Below are 15179 nucleotides of genomic sequence, written 5' to 3'. Positions count from 1 at the left end.
TCTGTTTCTTCACTTCCGCAGGTGGGTATTGTAGTTGTAAGAATGCTTGATAGAGATCTTGTAGGTGTTTGTCTCTGTCTGAGGGGTTGGAGCAAATGCGGTTGTATCGCAGAGCTTGGCTGTAGACGATGGATCGTGTGGTGTGGTCAGGGTGAAAGCTGGAGGCATGTAGGTAGGAATAGCGGTCAGTAGGTTTCCAGTATAGCATGGTGTTTATGTGACCATTGTTTATTAGCACCGTAGTGTCTAGGAAGTGGAACTCTTGTGTGGACTGGTCCAGGCTGAGGTTGGTGGTGGGATGGAAATTGTTGAAATCATGGTGGAATTCCTCAAGGGCTTCTTTTCCATGGGTCCAGATGATGAAGATGTCATCAATATAGCGCAAGTAGAGTAGGGGCATTAGGGGACGAGAGCTGAGGAAGCGTTGTTCTAAATCAGCCATAAAAATGTTGGCATACTGTGGGGCCATGCGGGTACCCATAGCAGTGCCGCTGATCTGAAGGTATACATTATCCCCAAATGTAAAATAGTTATGGGTAAGGACAAAGTCACAAAGTTCAGCCACCAGGTTAGCCGTGACATTATCGGGGATAGTGTTCTTGACGGCTTGTAGTCCATCTTTGTGTGGAATGTTGGTGTAGAGGGCTTCTACATCCATAGTGGCCAGGATGGTGTTATCAGGAAGATCACCGATGGATTGTAGTTTCCTCAGGAAGTCAGTGGTGTCTCGAAGGTAGCTGGGAGTGCTGGTAGCGTAGGGCCTGAGGAGGGAGTCTACATAGCCAGACAATCCTGCTGTCAGGTGCCAATGCCTGAGATGATGGGGCGCCCAGGATTTCCAGGTTTATGGATCTTAGGTAGTAGATAGAATATCCCAGGTTCATAAACCAGTCGGACAACACTTCAATCTCTCTGGTCATGCAATTACAGACATGAAGGTCGCTATCTTAAAACAAAAAAACTTCAAATCCAGACTCCAGGGAGAAACTGCTGAATTGGAATTCATTTGCAAATTGACAGGTTTCAGAGTAACAGCCGTGTTAGTCTGTATTCGCAAAAAGAAAAGGAGTACTTGTGGCACCTTAGAGACTAACCAATTTATTTGAGCATGAGCTTTCGTGAGCTACAGCTCACTTCATCGGATGCATACTGTGGAAACTGCAGAAGACATTATGTACACAGAGACCATAAAACAATACCTCCTCCCACCCCACTCTCCTGCTGGGATACTATTAATTTAGGCTTAAATAGAGAATGGGAGTGGCTAAGTCATTATGCAAGGTAGCCTATTTCCCCTTGTTTTTTCCTACCCCCCCCCCCCCCCACGTTCTGGTTAAACTTGGATTTATGCTGGAAATGGCCCACCTTGATTATCATACACATTGTAAGGAGAGTGGTCAGTTTGGATGGGCTATTACCAGCAGGAGAGTGAGTTTGTGTGGGGGGTGGGACGGAGGGTGAGAAAACCTGGATTTGTGCTGGAAATGGCCCAACTTGATTATCATACACATTGTAAGGAGAGTGATCACTTTAGATAAGCTATTACCAGCAGGAGAGTGGGGTGGGAGGAGGTATTTTTTCATGCTTTGTGTGTATATAATAAGATCTTCTAAACTTTTCACAGTATGCATCCGATGAAGTGAGCTGTAGCTCATGAAAGCTTATGCTCAAATAAATTGGTTAGTCTCTAAGGTGCCACAAGTACCCCTTTTCTTTTTGCGAACACAGACTAACACGGCTGTTACTCTGAAACCTGTCAGAAAAAGAGGTTTTCAAACTGTGGGGCACACCCCCTAGTGGGGTGTGGAGGAAAATTCAGGGGGCGAGTGGCGATGTCAGGGGGCTCCCGTGTGGTGGGGGCTCAGGGAGGGAGCACTACCTCCACCCCAGCCTGTCTGAATTTGGGGGAAGGGTGTGTGACATTCTATACCCTGGGGGAGCATGCTGTAACCCCCATATTCCTCATTTTCATTTAATTGTGATCTTACATATAAAGCATGCCTTGTAAAGTATCAGGGGAAAGGTTATGATCTGCTGAAAGTCATTTATCTATCCATATATGTGTATCATTAATGCATATGCAGTTATGAGAATTGTGTTGTACGGTGTAAAACATGCTGTAAATTGGGGAATCAGCCAGATAGTAGCTCCCCAGAGGCAACAGCAAGTAAAGTAACTAACACCCGGGTGGGGTGTCAAACAACCCATCAGCAGCCATTGTCCAGCAAGGGAGCTACAATGCAATGACTTACCTGCATGAGGCCATACCAGGGGAATTGCTCAGACTTGCTTGGAGAGACTCAGCAATGTCCCCCAGACATGCCTGGACTTCTGCTCCCCAAACAGATGGACTGAGGGTATAAGACAGAGTGGACACATACTGGGCCCTTCTCCTGCCCCCACCTTTGCTGCAAGCAAGACACGGAGAAGAAGACAAGACTCCAACAGAGGAGATTGGCCCAGGTTTAAGGAACAAACCTGTATATTAAGGACTGCAATATCCAGTGGGGTGAGAAAAACTGCTTAATCTAGATGTTGCCCAGTCTAATAGGGTTGAGAGTTTAGACTGCGTGCTTATATTTATTTTATTTTATTTTGGTAATCAGTCTGACTTTTTGCCTGTCACTTAAAATTTATCTTTGTAGTTAATAAATCTGTTTGTTCTCCCTGAAGCAGTGCATTTGGTTTGAAGTGTGTCAGAGATAACAAGCCTGGTACATATCAATTTCTTTATTAAATTGACGAACTCATATAAGCTTGCAGTGTCCAGTGGACATAACTGGACACTGCAAGACGGAGGTTCCTAGGGTTGTGTCTGGGACCGGAGATATTGGCTAGTGTCAATTGGTTGCACAATCCAAGGATCAGCTTACATGCCAGAGGCTGTGTGGGAACAGCCCAGGAGTGGGGGTTCTCACAGCAAAGCAGGGTAAGGCTGGCTCCCAGAGTCGAGGATTGGAGTGACCTAGCAGATCACCGATCTGGACAACATGAGGGGAACGTCACAGGGTGAAACCAAAAATTGTAACTCAGAGGGGGTGAGGAGCTCAGCTCAAAAAGTTGTTTTCAAACTTTTTGAGCTGAGCTATCTCCCTTTGAGTTACAACATTTAGTTGCACCTACTCAGACAGGCTGGGTGGCCCGCTGAGGTGAGTCGGGGGAAGGGAGAGGTTGCACTTCCTCCCAGAGTCCCACCATGTAGGGCTGGCCCACGGTGCCTGGTGTTGCTGCTCCCCTCCCGAACGTTCCTCCACGCCTCTTTGGGGAGGCACACCCCACAGTTTGAAAACCTCTAGAAACTCAATTGCTAAATGGAAGGCAGAAATCTGGGGGGCTTGTGACCCTGTGTCTCCCCACAAGTGTCACCTCCACCTATCTCAGATGGAGTTATGCGGTAGACTACATGATTTGGAAGAGGGTACACAGCCTAAAAAGTTTGAAAACTACTGATCTAAGGTATGTCTCCTTTGTGGAGACTACACTGGCATAGTCCTGCAGTGTAGATGCAGCTTACATTGACAGAAGGGGTTTTCTGTTGGTGTAGGAATATCATCTCACCAAACAAAGTTAGCTATGTCAACTGAAGCCCTCTTCCACCGACTTAGCTGGGTCTATACTGAGGATTATATTAGCATAGCTACATTGGTCAGGGATGTGGTTTTTTCCCTCCAATCAATGTAGCTATGCCAATATAACTTTTCAGTGTCGATTAAGTGTAAGACAAGAGACAACAGGTGGATGCAGCCTGACCAACAGGTACAAGCAAATAATGAAACAATGTTTGTCAGCATGACAGGCTGTGGTCTGTGCACACCTGCAGCCCCACTGTTGTCACAGCAAAGTAGAGTCTTAAGAAGGGTTTTGAAGGAAGATAATGAATTTGTTTTGTGGATGTTTATTGGGAGCTTCTCCCAAGCGAGAGGGTTCACATGGGATAAAGCACAAAGGTACTTGTTTGAAAATTTAACAAGGGGAGCTGGAGGATGACAAGGATTTAAAGATGTGACGTTAGAAAAAGGAGTTAACTAACATGTTTTCACTAATACCTTGTAAGAGTGTTATGTAAAGAATGCAGAGTATACTTTAACATGTGCTAGCTGCTTGAGTTGACGCCTAGTGAGTAGCTTAACTTCAGTTAAAGTTGAAGTCAATGGAGCTTTGCCTTTATATCAGCTAAGGATCTGGTCCTAGAATTGTTAGCAATTTATATATAAAGTCAATCATATTATTACGTAGCTAAATGGAAAGAAATAAGTTTGGGGGACACCTTAAAATATATGGGAGAGAGTCACCTCTGCATTCTTTTGTGCAGAGAACAGGATTTGCCTAGCTCCCTCGGCCATACAGTAGGTACCATTGAGCTCAGCTCAAAGACCTGGCAGCATTTTTTCTGCTCTTGTAGAAAACTACAAGAGTAGGGGAGGATGTGAAAACTACTTTTTGAGCGGAGCTCCTCGCCCCCTCTGAGTTACAATTTTTGGTTTCACTCTGTGACGTTCCCCTCATGTTATCTAGACCAGTGATTGGCTAGGTCACTCCAATCCTCGACTCTGGGAGCCAGCCTTACCCTGCTTTGCTGTGAGAACCCCCACTCCTGGGCAGTTCACTCCTGAAACTGTGTTGAATCTGGGCCCCATTTAGTCTTAATCTACCTCTGTTGACAGATCCAGATTACACATCATTTCCATAGTGTCACTTTGTATTTAGTGCATCTACATGTAAGATGTACAGAGTGCTTGATTTATCATGCTTTTGGTTGGAAGTGGTGGGGGAGACCTTTCCCTTTCCATTTTGGAAGTAATTTTCTTCATTCACTTATTCATCATTTCAAAATCAGGCTCACAGTTTTCAGGCAATTTGATCCTAAATCTTTATTAGCTGTTTTTATAGGCAGTATACCAGCTTGTTATGAGGCTTGAGGTCTTGGAAAATTATGGTTTTCCAGCTAGATGGAAAGTCAGATTTTATTAAATCCACAGAAGTGAAGTAATATGTTTTGCCATTCCAGATGCATGGCAAATCTGCTTCCTTTTTTCCACATTCCTCAAGAAGTTTACTTAAAGCCACTATTTAGAGAGCTGTGGGCTTTTTCACTATTTGTAATGGTTCCTTATATATTTTTTCAGATTTTCTGTTAATAAACACAGGAATTAAGGGAGCATCTAGATATTAGATTACAGGATGAAGTACCAGAGAAGCTTGGGATATGCCCTTAGAGTTGATGGCTGTTATGGAGGAAAATTTTCCTGTGATCAATTTTCTTGATTCAATAGTGAATTCTTTATATAATATAAAAGTATAATGTGATTGTCCATGTCTCTAATAAAATCTTGATTTTCCACCAGACTTCATCTATAAAAATCAAATTTATCTAGCATTAGTCTACATCTTGTTATGGATTTTTTTTCCAAATAGATATTATTGTCATTCTTTATGGGACACCAATAATTTGTTGAATTGCCTTTACACAGAAACAATCAACTGAGAGACATGCATAATAATTGTCTATGTCCTTCATTGTTACAGAGACCACTAGCTAAAGAATTTAAGCTGTTCTTGGCTCTTCTTGGACCAATCAGTAAACTACATTGCTGCTTTTCTAACAGTGGTGTTATGCTACTCTGGGGTGTTATTTTAGTCTCACTGAATGTGATGCTATCATACAGTGAGGAATGCATAATGATTCTGAAGCAGGCGAAGAGGGTAACTGTGTCTAGTCTTGTAGGTGGACACGTAGTGATGCATATTATTAAGGTTACTTGACACTTTCCATTGTAGCCCCTTTTTTCGGTTGCATTTAACTTTGCCAAATTTTCATTTTGGGGCCAAAATTTTTCATGCTTGGTTCCATGATTCTGCTTCAGGTCGAACATTTATAGGGGATGGGTTGGGAATTTAATCAGAAACAATTCGACTTTTTCCAGGAATGAGGTTAGGAAAAAAATCAGTAGTTTTGTCAATGTTAACAAAACCAAACCAAAAACAGCTGTTAACTGAACAGCTCTACCACTTTAGGAGTTTGGAGCAGCAACTTGAAATGTTGTAAGGGGATAGTCTTGGGTTCAGAGTATCTCTTGCTGCCCCATGAAAATCCATCCAGATTTGGGTCAGTCATAACCCCCCCGAAAATCATCATTTGCCCATACACAGTAGAATTTATTTAATACTTGTCCTTTAATGTTCTGAATGTTCCAACTGCACTGTGTATGCTTCCAAATCTTATTGAGGTGCCCTTTAGTCTGGGGGAAGGTAAACTGGCTGGGAATCACCACAAGCATAAGTTCAAGTCTTATTTCTTCAGTTGATGGTATTAGTGAATCTGTGCACTTCAGAAACCTTATCACTGAACAAAACTTCATAGCCCTACCTGAGAAGACAGGCACGTATCATTACCCCCACATTTTGTGGGTAAGGTAACAGAGAAGTTGCAAAAGGTCACTTTTGGCAGATCTAGGAATAGACCCAAGTCTCATTCACTTAATGACGGTGCCTGTTAGAATTAATGTATCATTAACATGCTTGGCTGTAACCACTGATCTAACTATTAGATCACTCTCTCCTCCCAGAGACAGGAAGAAAACACAAATTCTTATTCCCAACTTTCCTTTGTGTCTATCAAATAACTGTAGTAGGCCAGTGTGATGGTCCGGTCAGGGTTCAGAGGTGCAATCCAGACCAGGTTGGGATTGTATTACGACTTGCCCTGTAACCATGGGTGTCTTACAGTGCTTTGCTACAGGAGCTCCCAGCCTCAGCCACTCACAATCAACTTACAAGCAGGACCGTCCCTACCATACATAAAGCACGTAGCTGCACAGGGCAGCAGGAAATTTGGGGCACCAAATTTCCTGGTGCCCTACACAGCTGCGTGCTGCTCCAGCCCCCACTCTGCCCAGCCCTGCCTCTTTCCACCCCAGCACCACCCCTACTCCACCCCTTCCCCAAAGCCCCCACCTCTGCTCCGCCCCTTCCCCTGAGGACTACAGCAAAGGTCAGGCTCCCTGCACTGACATGGCGGCTGTAAGTGGAGCGACCTAGTCCCAGCCCACTCTGCTCCGTGCTGCCAGCTCCAAGCCACGCCGCCAGTGAGTGCTGGAGGGCAGTTCTCCCCTGCCCCCCAAGTCCAGCCATTGAAGGAGCTGATTCACCTCCTCCATAGTCCTGTGGTACATACAGAAGAACAGAGAGGAGGTTTTGTAACCCCACTTCTGGTACAATGTTGTCACTGGCTCCTGGTGTGGTCTTTTTCAGGGCACCTGCTGCTTCTCACTGGTCCTCCTTAGGTTGGCCCTGATCAGGACTGTACTTGGACTCTCACTTCTAATTGAATCTAGCAGTCAGCCTTGTCTCTTGGTTGTATTTGTGGAAGCATCCTGGAGCAAGGGTGTGGCCCCTTTGATGTCTCAGGCTTTTCTGCTTCCCCTTTTATCTCTGTACTCTCCCCCTTATAGCAGGCCATGTTTTTCCTATTGGCTGCAGCTGTGGGTGCCTGTCACCCTGATTAGCAGCTGCATGGGGGTGTGGTCAAGCTGCTTGCCTTAAACAAGAGAGGCTCTCCTCCCACTTCTGTCTATGCTCAATATGAGGTTCGTACACCCCATTACAAACCTTTCCCTTTAAACATAGCACTAATTTGCTTTATAGTAAGAATAAAACCAATTTATTAACTCTAAGACATAGGTTAAATGATGCCTAGTAAAAAGAATAAAGTTAGAAAGGGTTACAAGTAAAAGAAAAGTGAAAACACAGCTAAAAATTGAAAACTTAATCTATCAAGATACAGGCTGTGTTCAGGCCGGTTTCTCTCACCAGTCATTCTTTTTCCCAGCCAGGGCTGACTTTCCCATAGTCAGGGCCTTCCACAAAAGTACAAGGTGCTGGCTTCCCTTGTCTTCTTTGGTGAAAGATCTTTGCCTAAGCAGGTTTCCCATCTATATTCAGTTCCAGAGATTTCAGCCCAGCCCCCCCCTGGTTGAAGGACCCATCTTTCTCAACGTGTAAGAGTTCAGTTCCTTTGTGTCTGTCTAGTGATGGATGCTAAAAGTGGTTCTATCCTTAGTTTCGTTTCTTCCTAAGTCCAATTAACTTATTTCAAGAGGAAGGATGAGCTCATACTCCTCTTCCTTTCCTGTGGGTCCCATCCCTCTTTATGTTTTCAATGTAAAATGGGGCTTCCATTGGTTCTGATTCCACCATACTTAATATACATAGAAGAAAGGTAGATAGCTGTGATATTTGCTCCTGTTTGAGCAGACCGTACAGCCTAATATCAGTGTGTATCCATAATTCCTTTTATAGTGTTAATACATACATTTCACAATGATATTATTCATCAATGTGTCATTAGCTTTCAGGCAAGATCTCACTCTATACACTTTTATAATACAGTAAAATTATACATAATAAGTTGATTCAATTGCTTATCACTTGAGGTTCAGCCCTCTGTCTTTATAGACCAGCAAACCTTTGCAATGAATTCTTTGAAAAGTAAAACTCAGACCAGCTTCTCTCCTGCTGGTTGTAGACACCATGCTGTCTTCTCCCCTACTTGTTAGTGTGAGGTTTGCCTCCACCCCTTGTTAGCTTGATGGGTTGATATGTAAATACATTTTCATTGTCTTTCAAAGGACTTTGGAAGTAACTCCCAGGTGGGGAAAACACATTCCTTGCCTGCTTACCAACCCCTTGGCATGCCTGATTTAAACACATTGTAGTAATCATTTCAGCATATATCATAACTCTTAATACACATCACATACATACATCACACAAGAATATTAATGATCAGTGAGTTATTAGTTTTCAAATGATACCTCACAAGGTATATTTTGTACAAAGATTATTACAATAGTGTGTTGGGTCAGAATACAGGGATGCTTAGTGCACTCGGCACGCCACTGAGTGCTGGTCCATTTTTGAGGAGCAACTTAGAGCAGTCTCAGATTAGCTCTGAGTAGCACCAGATACAATGGTCCCTCAGGGTATGTAAAAAACAGCAAAGAAAACCCTGTGGCTGGCCCATGCCAGCCGACTCCGGCTCACGGGAATTGAGCTGTGGGGCTGTTTCATTGCTATGTAGACTTCCAAGCTCAGGCTAGAGCTCAAGATCTGGGAACCTCCCACCCTGCAGGGTCCTAGACCCCAGGCTTCAATCTGAGCCTGGAAGTCTACACAGCAGTGAAACAGTCCCACAGCTTAAGCCTCATGAGCCCAAGTCATCTGGCATGGGTCAGCCACCACAGGTTTTTCTTTGCTGTGTAGAAATACTCTCTGGAGCTATTCCAAGAGCACAGCAGTGCTCCGGCCACCCCCTCTGTGTCAAGGCTGGTGGAGGTGTGCCAGGTCCTAACACTCCCTGGGAATTTCCTTATACCAAGGAAGCCTCAAGAAGGTAGTTAACCTGACTTTCTGTCTTCTTTGTGCTGTCAACCTTGCACAAAGAAGGCAGAACAGGGGCCAGCATCTGCCCAGTTACATCTACAACTCATCAAAGTCATCACCTCTATGGAGCCCTCTGGTATCAGGGTAAGAAGTGATACTGATAGTCTTGGGGGCGTGAGGTCTGATCACCGAGAGACCCACATAGATACTGGATTTGGGAAAAGGCTGGATGATGAATGTGTGAAAGATTCCCATTTTGCTACATACTTTGCAAAGACTCTGGAGAGGAATTGTATTCAGTACATCAAATGTAATTATATAACTTAAGGCCTAGATTGGTTCAGGGATTATCATTCCTATACACACTAGAAAACCACAATGTGCGAAGTATGGCTATGTTAAAAACAGATGTCAAACATTATCTGCTGTTAAGAAAAATTGTGTTCAACAGCAGTTGTCAATGTCTGTTGTAACTAGTACAATTTGGTGCACCAGGGAGGATAGGATTTTGTTTCAAATGCCTGCTAGCTGATGTACTACTTGTGCCAGATCCCCTGGCAGGTATTAAGCACAATTTCTGAACGCTGTCAATGTGGATATAAATTCCAGAGGGAGTTTTTTTCCCTACTTTGTTTACATTGTAAACATCAGATGACAATGAAACACAATCTGAAATCTATGCTGCATGGTTCTTGAAGAAAAACTCAGTTGCAGAAATGAGAAGCACAGCAAATGATCTATGTATTATTTCCATAAGGACACATTCAAATATAAAATAATCAGGAAGCAAAATGTGCAGCAAGATAAGTGTCCAAAGGCTCTTTGTGGGCAGTTAATGGGTAGGTGCCAGATATAAGTGATCACTGTTTTTCCTAAAACTGCACTCTTTACAGAACAGTACTATAGACAGAAGAAGTTTATACATACTATAAGTAAATTCAATATGCATGGAAGGGCTCTTGTGTTAAAGAAGAACAAAGCATAACAAATGACTGTCAGACAAACTAATCTGTCTCTGATACTTTTTTCTCAGCATCATTGACTTGTCTTTTCTCCTCAGTCTTTGCCAGAATGTTTGATATACTTGTTGTGTTCCAAACTGAAACATTTTGATAGCATGGATGATCCAGGAACAAAGAGGTAGAGATGCCATCATCAACCTTTATATACGTTAAGGATCTCTCTCTCTTGTTGCATTGCAGAAGTCAGGTCAGAGAAGAATAGCAGTAATTTGCAGCACTTGTGATTACATTTTGTCTCTGTGTGCAGCAGTTGAATATTGGGAAAATTCTGCCATTAGACAGAGGCACAGTCACAGTGCTTGCAATAATCATAACATGGCTGGACTTCTAAGGGGCTGAATGACCCTTTCCCAAGCCCCCAAAACCTTTAACAATTAAAAATTAAAGATGAACCTAAACCTGAATTACCAGTCAATTAGTAGCACCAGTAAAATGCCACTGAGGAAATGGAAAAACTACAGCAATTTCCTCTAGATTGCCACTCTCTAGCACCAACAGAGCATTCACGAGTTCTGAGCCCATGTGAAGAGTCAGTGAGAAGACTCCTAAAACTATGCAAAGAGATAAAATGCAAATGACCTTCTGAACTGTTGAATCACAGGAAGGAATGGTTTCAGAGTAGCAGCCGTGTTAGTCTGTATTCGCAAAAAGAAAAGGAGGACTTGTGGCACCTTAGAGACTAACCAATTTATTTGAGCATAAGCTTTCGTGAGCTACAGCTCACTTCATCGGATGCATTCAGTGGAAAATACAGTGAGGAGATTTATATGCACACAGAACATGAAAAAATGGGTGTTATCATACACATTGTAAGGAGAGTGATCACTTAAGATGAGCTATTACCAGCAGGAGGGTGGGGGGGAACCTTTTGTAGTGATAATCAAGGTGGGCCATTGCCAGCAGTTAACAGGAAGGTCTGAGGAGCTGGGGTGGGGTGGGGTGGGGGGGAATAGTTTTACTTTGTGTAAAGGAAGGAATAGAATTAATTGGTACAAAGAAGCCATATACAGAGCAGATCTCCCAAGCTGGGGATTCCCTGGATGTGTGGGGCTCCCTATTTGGTGTTCCTAAGCATAGCCAGCTCCCATACCAGACATGTCAAAAGTGTGCAATTGAGGATGGAGCAAGGCTGGCGTACTGACTTGGGAAGGTCAGAAGCATGCCCTGAAGTTTGTTTTCAATTATGCTGTGGCCAGGGGTGGTGTAGAACTGGTTCTAGGAACAGAGAACCACAGCACTCCCCAAGATACGCACAGGGTAATGTTAGTCACATCTGACAATCTAGGTCTTTATCTTTAGGTGTATAATACACCTTTTCCATTCCAAATGTGTTTTCAAAGGGCCCAGTCCTGTCAATGAGACTGCTCATGTGTGAAAGGACGGCAGCATCATGCCCAAGTTCTTTGAGCTATTATTGTACCGATGTAGGAAGGTTGGCTTTCTTCTATATTATTAGTATTCTATGTTTAACTAAAAGAAACACTGCATGAATTGATTTCTCTTTGTATTTTTTCTAGTGGATATGAATGCCAACAATACATTGTATGAAGAGCTTTGGTTTGTAAGGAATGTTGGTTTATCTATTCAAAGTGCTTAATGATTGATCACCAGAAGGAATTCAGCCTGCATTGCCACAGCATAGGCATTAGAGTGCTGTTTTCACTGTTGCACTAGTGACATTTGGAAAAGGTACTTGTCTGCGTATGGTGCTGTATAGTCTACAGAGAAGCTGGTAGGAAAACTTACAAAATATATATATATAAAGCTGGAGCTAATGTTGCATATAGGGCAGGGGTGAGCAAACTACAGCCTGTGGGCTGCATCCAGGCCTCCAGACGTTTTAATCCGGCCCTTGAGCTCCTCCCGGGTAGCAAGGTCCAGGGCTTGTCCCACTGCAGTGCGCCAGCTTGGGAGTGGGGTTGGGGGCTTGCCCCACTCTGCGCAGCTCCCAGAAGCAGCAGCGTGTCCCCCCTCTGGCTCCTATGCATAGGGGCAGCCAGGGGGCTCCACACACTGCTCCCGCCCCAAGTGCCACCCTCGCAGCTCCCATTGGCTGGGAACCGCAGCCAATGGGAGCTGCAGGGGCAGTGCCTGCAGACAGGGCAGCACGTAGAACCGCCTGGCCACGCCTCCACGTAGGAGCTGGAGGGGGGACATGCCACTGTTTCTAGGAGCTGTTTGAAGTAAACGCCAGCTGGAGCCTACCCCCTGACTCCCTCTCGTGCCCGAACCCCCTGCCCCAACCCTGATCCCCCTCCTGCCCTCCGAACCCCTTGGTCTCAGCCCGGAGCACCCTCCTGCACCCCCACACCTCATCCCTAGCCTCTCCCAGAGCCTGCACCCCCAGCCAGAGACCTCTCGCCCTCCCACACCCCAGCCACCAATTTTGTGTGCATTCATGGCCCGCCATACAATTTCCATACCCAGATATGGCCCTCGGGCCAAAATGTTTGCCCACCCCTGATATAGTGACTCCTAGTCAATTATCTCACAGTATTTTCTGACCGTCAGGATTTAACATGCTAATTTTTTCCCAAGGAGATTAGATTGTCTCTCCAATTTGTTAACCCTGAGTAACCAAATTATATTACTTGATGACAACTTATAATGACAAACTCAGTTAAAAATAACTTACAACCTTTTTAAATGATTTATGCATTAAGATGGACATACCACGGTGCAGTATTCTTGGTCTATAGTTATGTAAATTGGGTGTAATATTTTCATTTACAGCTGAATTATAAATGTTTAACAAACCCAGGTAGTCTTGGAGACTTAAAATGCCTGAATGGATAAAAGCTTTATGGTCAATATAAAAATATTTTAATAGTGCACTTGCCTGTTCTTTCAGTATTAGAAGGTTTCTCTTTTCCTGCACCATCTCACACCTCTCAAAGATTCAAGGTCCAATCCTGCAAACACTTGTGTACATGAGTAATTTTATACATATGGGTAGGCCCATTGAGTTCACTCATGTGCATATAGTTTCACACATCCATAGGATTGGGGCCTTACACTTTTACACAGTTCTGACTATGTGCTTTATTTATTTTCTTTCCTCAGACTATGATATCTTATTATATGAAATTCAGGGTTCTTGATGTGTGAATGAATAATAAGATGTAAACTTCTCTTAGACTGTTGGCAGTTGCAGTTTGTATATTAGTTTGGGCCTTATCACATTTGACGGGTAATTTTCTCTAGATAGGTTTCCAGGAACTGTATGGATAACTGATGTTGTAGAGCCAAAGTTAATTGGGCATTTTCTTTAAGGAAGATATACAATAGTACGTTTAGGAGAGACTGACTTCCTGTATAAGCTTTGCAGATTGCTGTATTATATTTTTATGATTTCTCTGGCACCTATTCAGAGCTCGAGTCTCCTCCAAAAATTTAGAAACACAGTTAGAAGATCTTAAATATGTTCAGTATGATTAATCATATTTCCAATTACACATTTTCCAATTAAAACTCTTCAATGGGAGGAAAATAAAAGGCATTCTATGCAACCATTTCATAAGACCCTTCCTAAATTGTCCTTCAATCTTCAGCCTCTCTATCTTTGAACCTACAACCTCCTCAAAGGCTTGCAAGAAAAGCTATGCTATACAGCAGGTTAGCCAGAAGGTTACAAATTCAAATTGCCAACTGTAGTTTGGTGTGTGTGAGTGAGAAATCTCTCTGTGCACTTGCTCCATTTCTCTTACCTCATGTCCAGCAACTCCCCCGTCTGCTCACACAAACTTGGCTTTTTCTTGTGACTTCATAGCTGCAGAGGGAGGCTGACACTTTTCTACTTATGCTACCACATATATCTGGAACTTTCTCTCCAAATTCTAGCCACTAGGTCACTTCCTCTCTTTACCTTGTCTTAACACCTGCCTGGTCTCTTTTGATTCTCTCTGTGAAGCATCTGTGATAGTCAAAGTAATAATCAATGAGATCATAAAAATAGTAAAAAGAAAAGGAGTACTTGTGGCACCTTAGAGACTAACCAATTTATTTGAGCATGAGCTTTCATGAGCTACAGCTCACTTCATCGGATGCATACCGTGGAAACTGCAGCAGATATTATATACACACAGAGATCATGAAACAATACCTCCTCCCACCCCACTGTCCTGCTGGTAATAGCTTATCTAAAGTGATCATCAAGTTGGGCCATTTCCAGCACAAATCCAGGTTTTCTCACCCTCCACCCCCCTACACACAAACTCACTCTCCTGCTGGTAATAGCCCATCCAAAGTGACAACTCTCTTCACAATGTGCATGATAATAATAAAAAAAAAAGCAGCATCACTTGCCCCATAACCTCAGCCATGCGGAACGCAATGCCATCCACAGCCTCAGAAACAACTCTGACATCATAATCAAAAAGGCTGACAAAGGAGGTGCTGTTGTCATCATTAATAGGTCGGAATATGAACAAGAGGCTGCTCGGCAGCTCTCCAACACCACTTTCTACAAGCCATTACCCTATGATCCTACTGAGAGTTACCAAAAGCAACTACAGCATTTGCTCAAGAAACTTCCTGAAAAAGCACAAGATCAAATCCGCACAGACACACACCTGGAACCCAGACCTGGGATATTCTATCTATTACCCAAGATCCAAAAACCTGGAAATGCTGGGCGCCCTATCATCTCAGGCATTGGCACCCTAACAGCAGGATTGTCTGGCTATGTAGACTCCCTCCTCAGGCCCTACGCTACCAGCACTCCCAGCTACCTTCGAGACACCACTGACTTCCTGAGGAAACTTCAATCCATCGGTG

At 43.6% G+C, this 15179-nt stretch overlaps 1 protein-coding gene across 1 annotated transcript in view; it reads left to right on the top strand.

The window, feature by feature from the left end:
- The window catches only part of EHBP1 (EH domain binding protein 1), a 410447-nt gene that overhangs the window by 62863 nt on the left and 332405 nt on the right, over nucleotides 1–15179 (top strand). The window lies entirely within an intron of this gene.

This window comes from Lepidochelys olivacea (assembly GCF_965140295.1).
Source record: "Lepidochelys olivacea isolate rLepOli2 genome assembly, chromosome: 3".
NCBI lineage: Eukaryota > Metazoa > Chordata > Testudines > Cheloniidae > Lepidochelys > Lepidochelys olivacea.
Note: the sequence above shows the minus strand (reverse complement) of the source record. Positions and strands in the feature narration are given on the sequence as shown.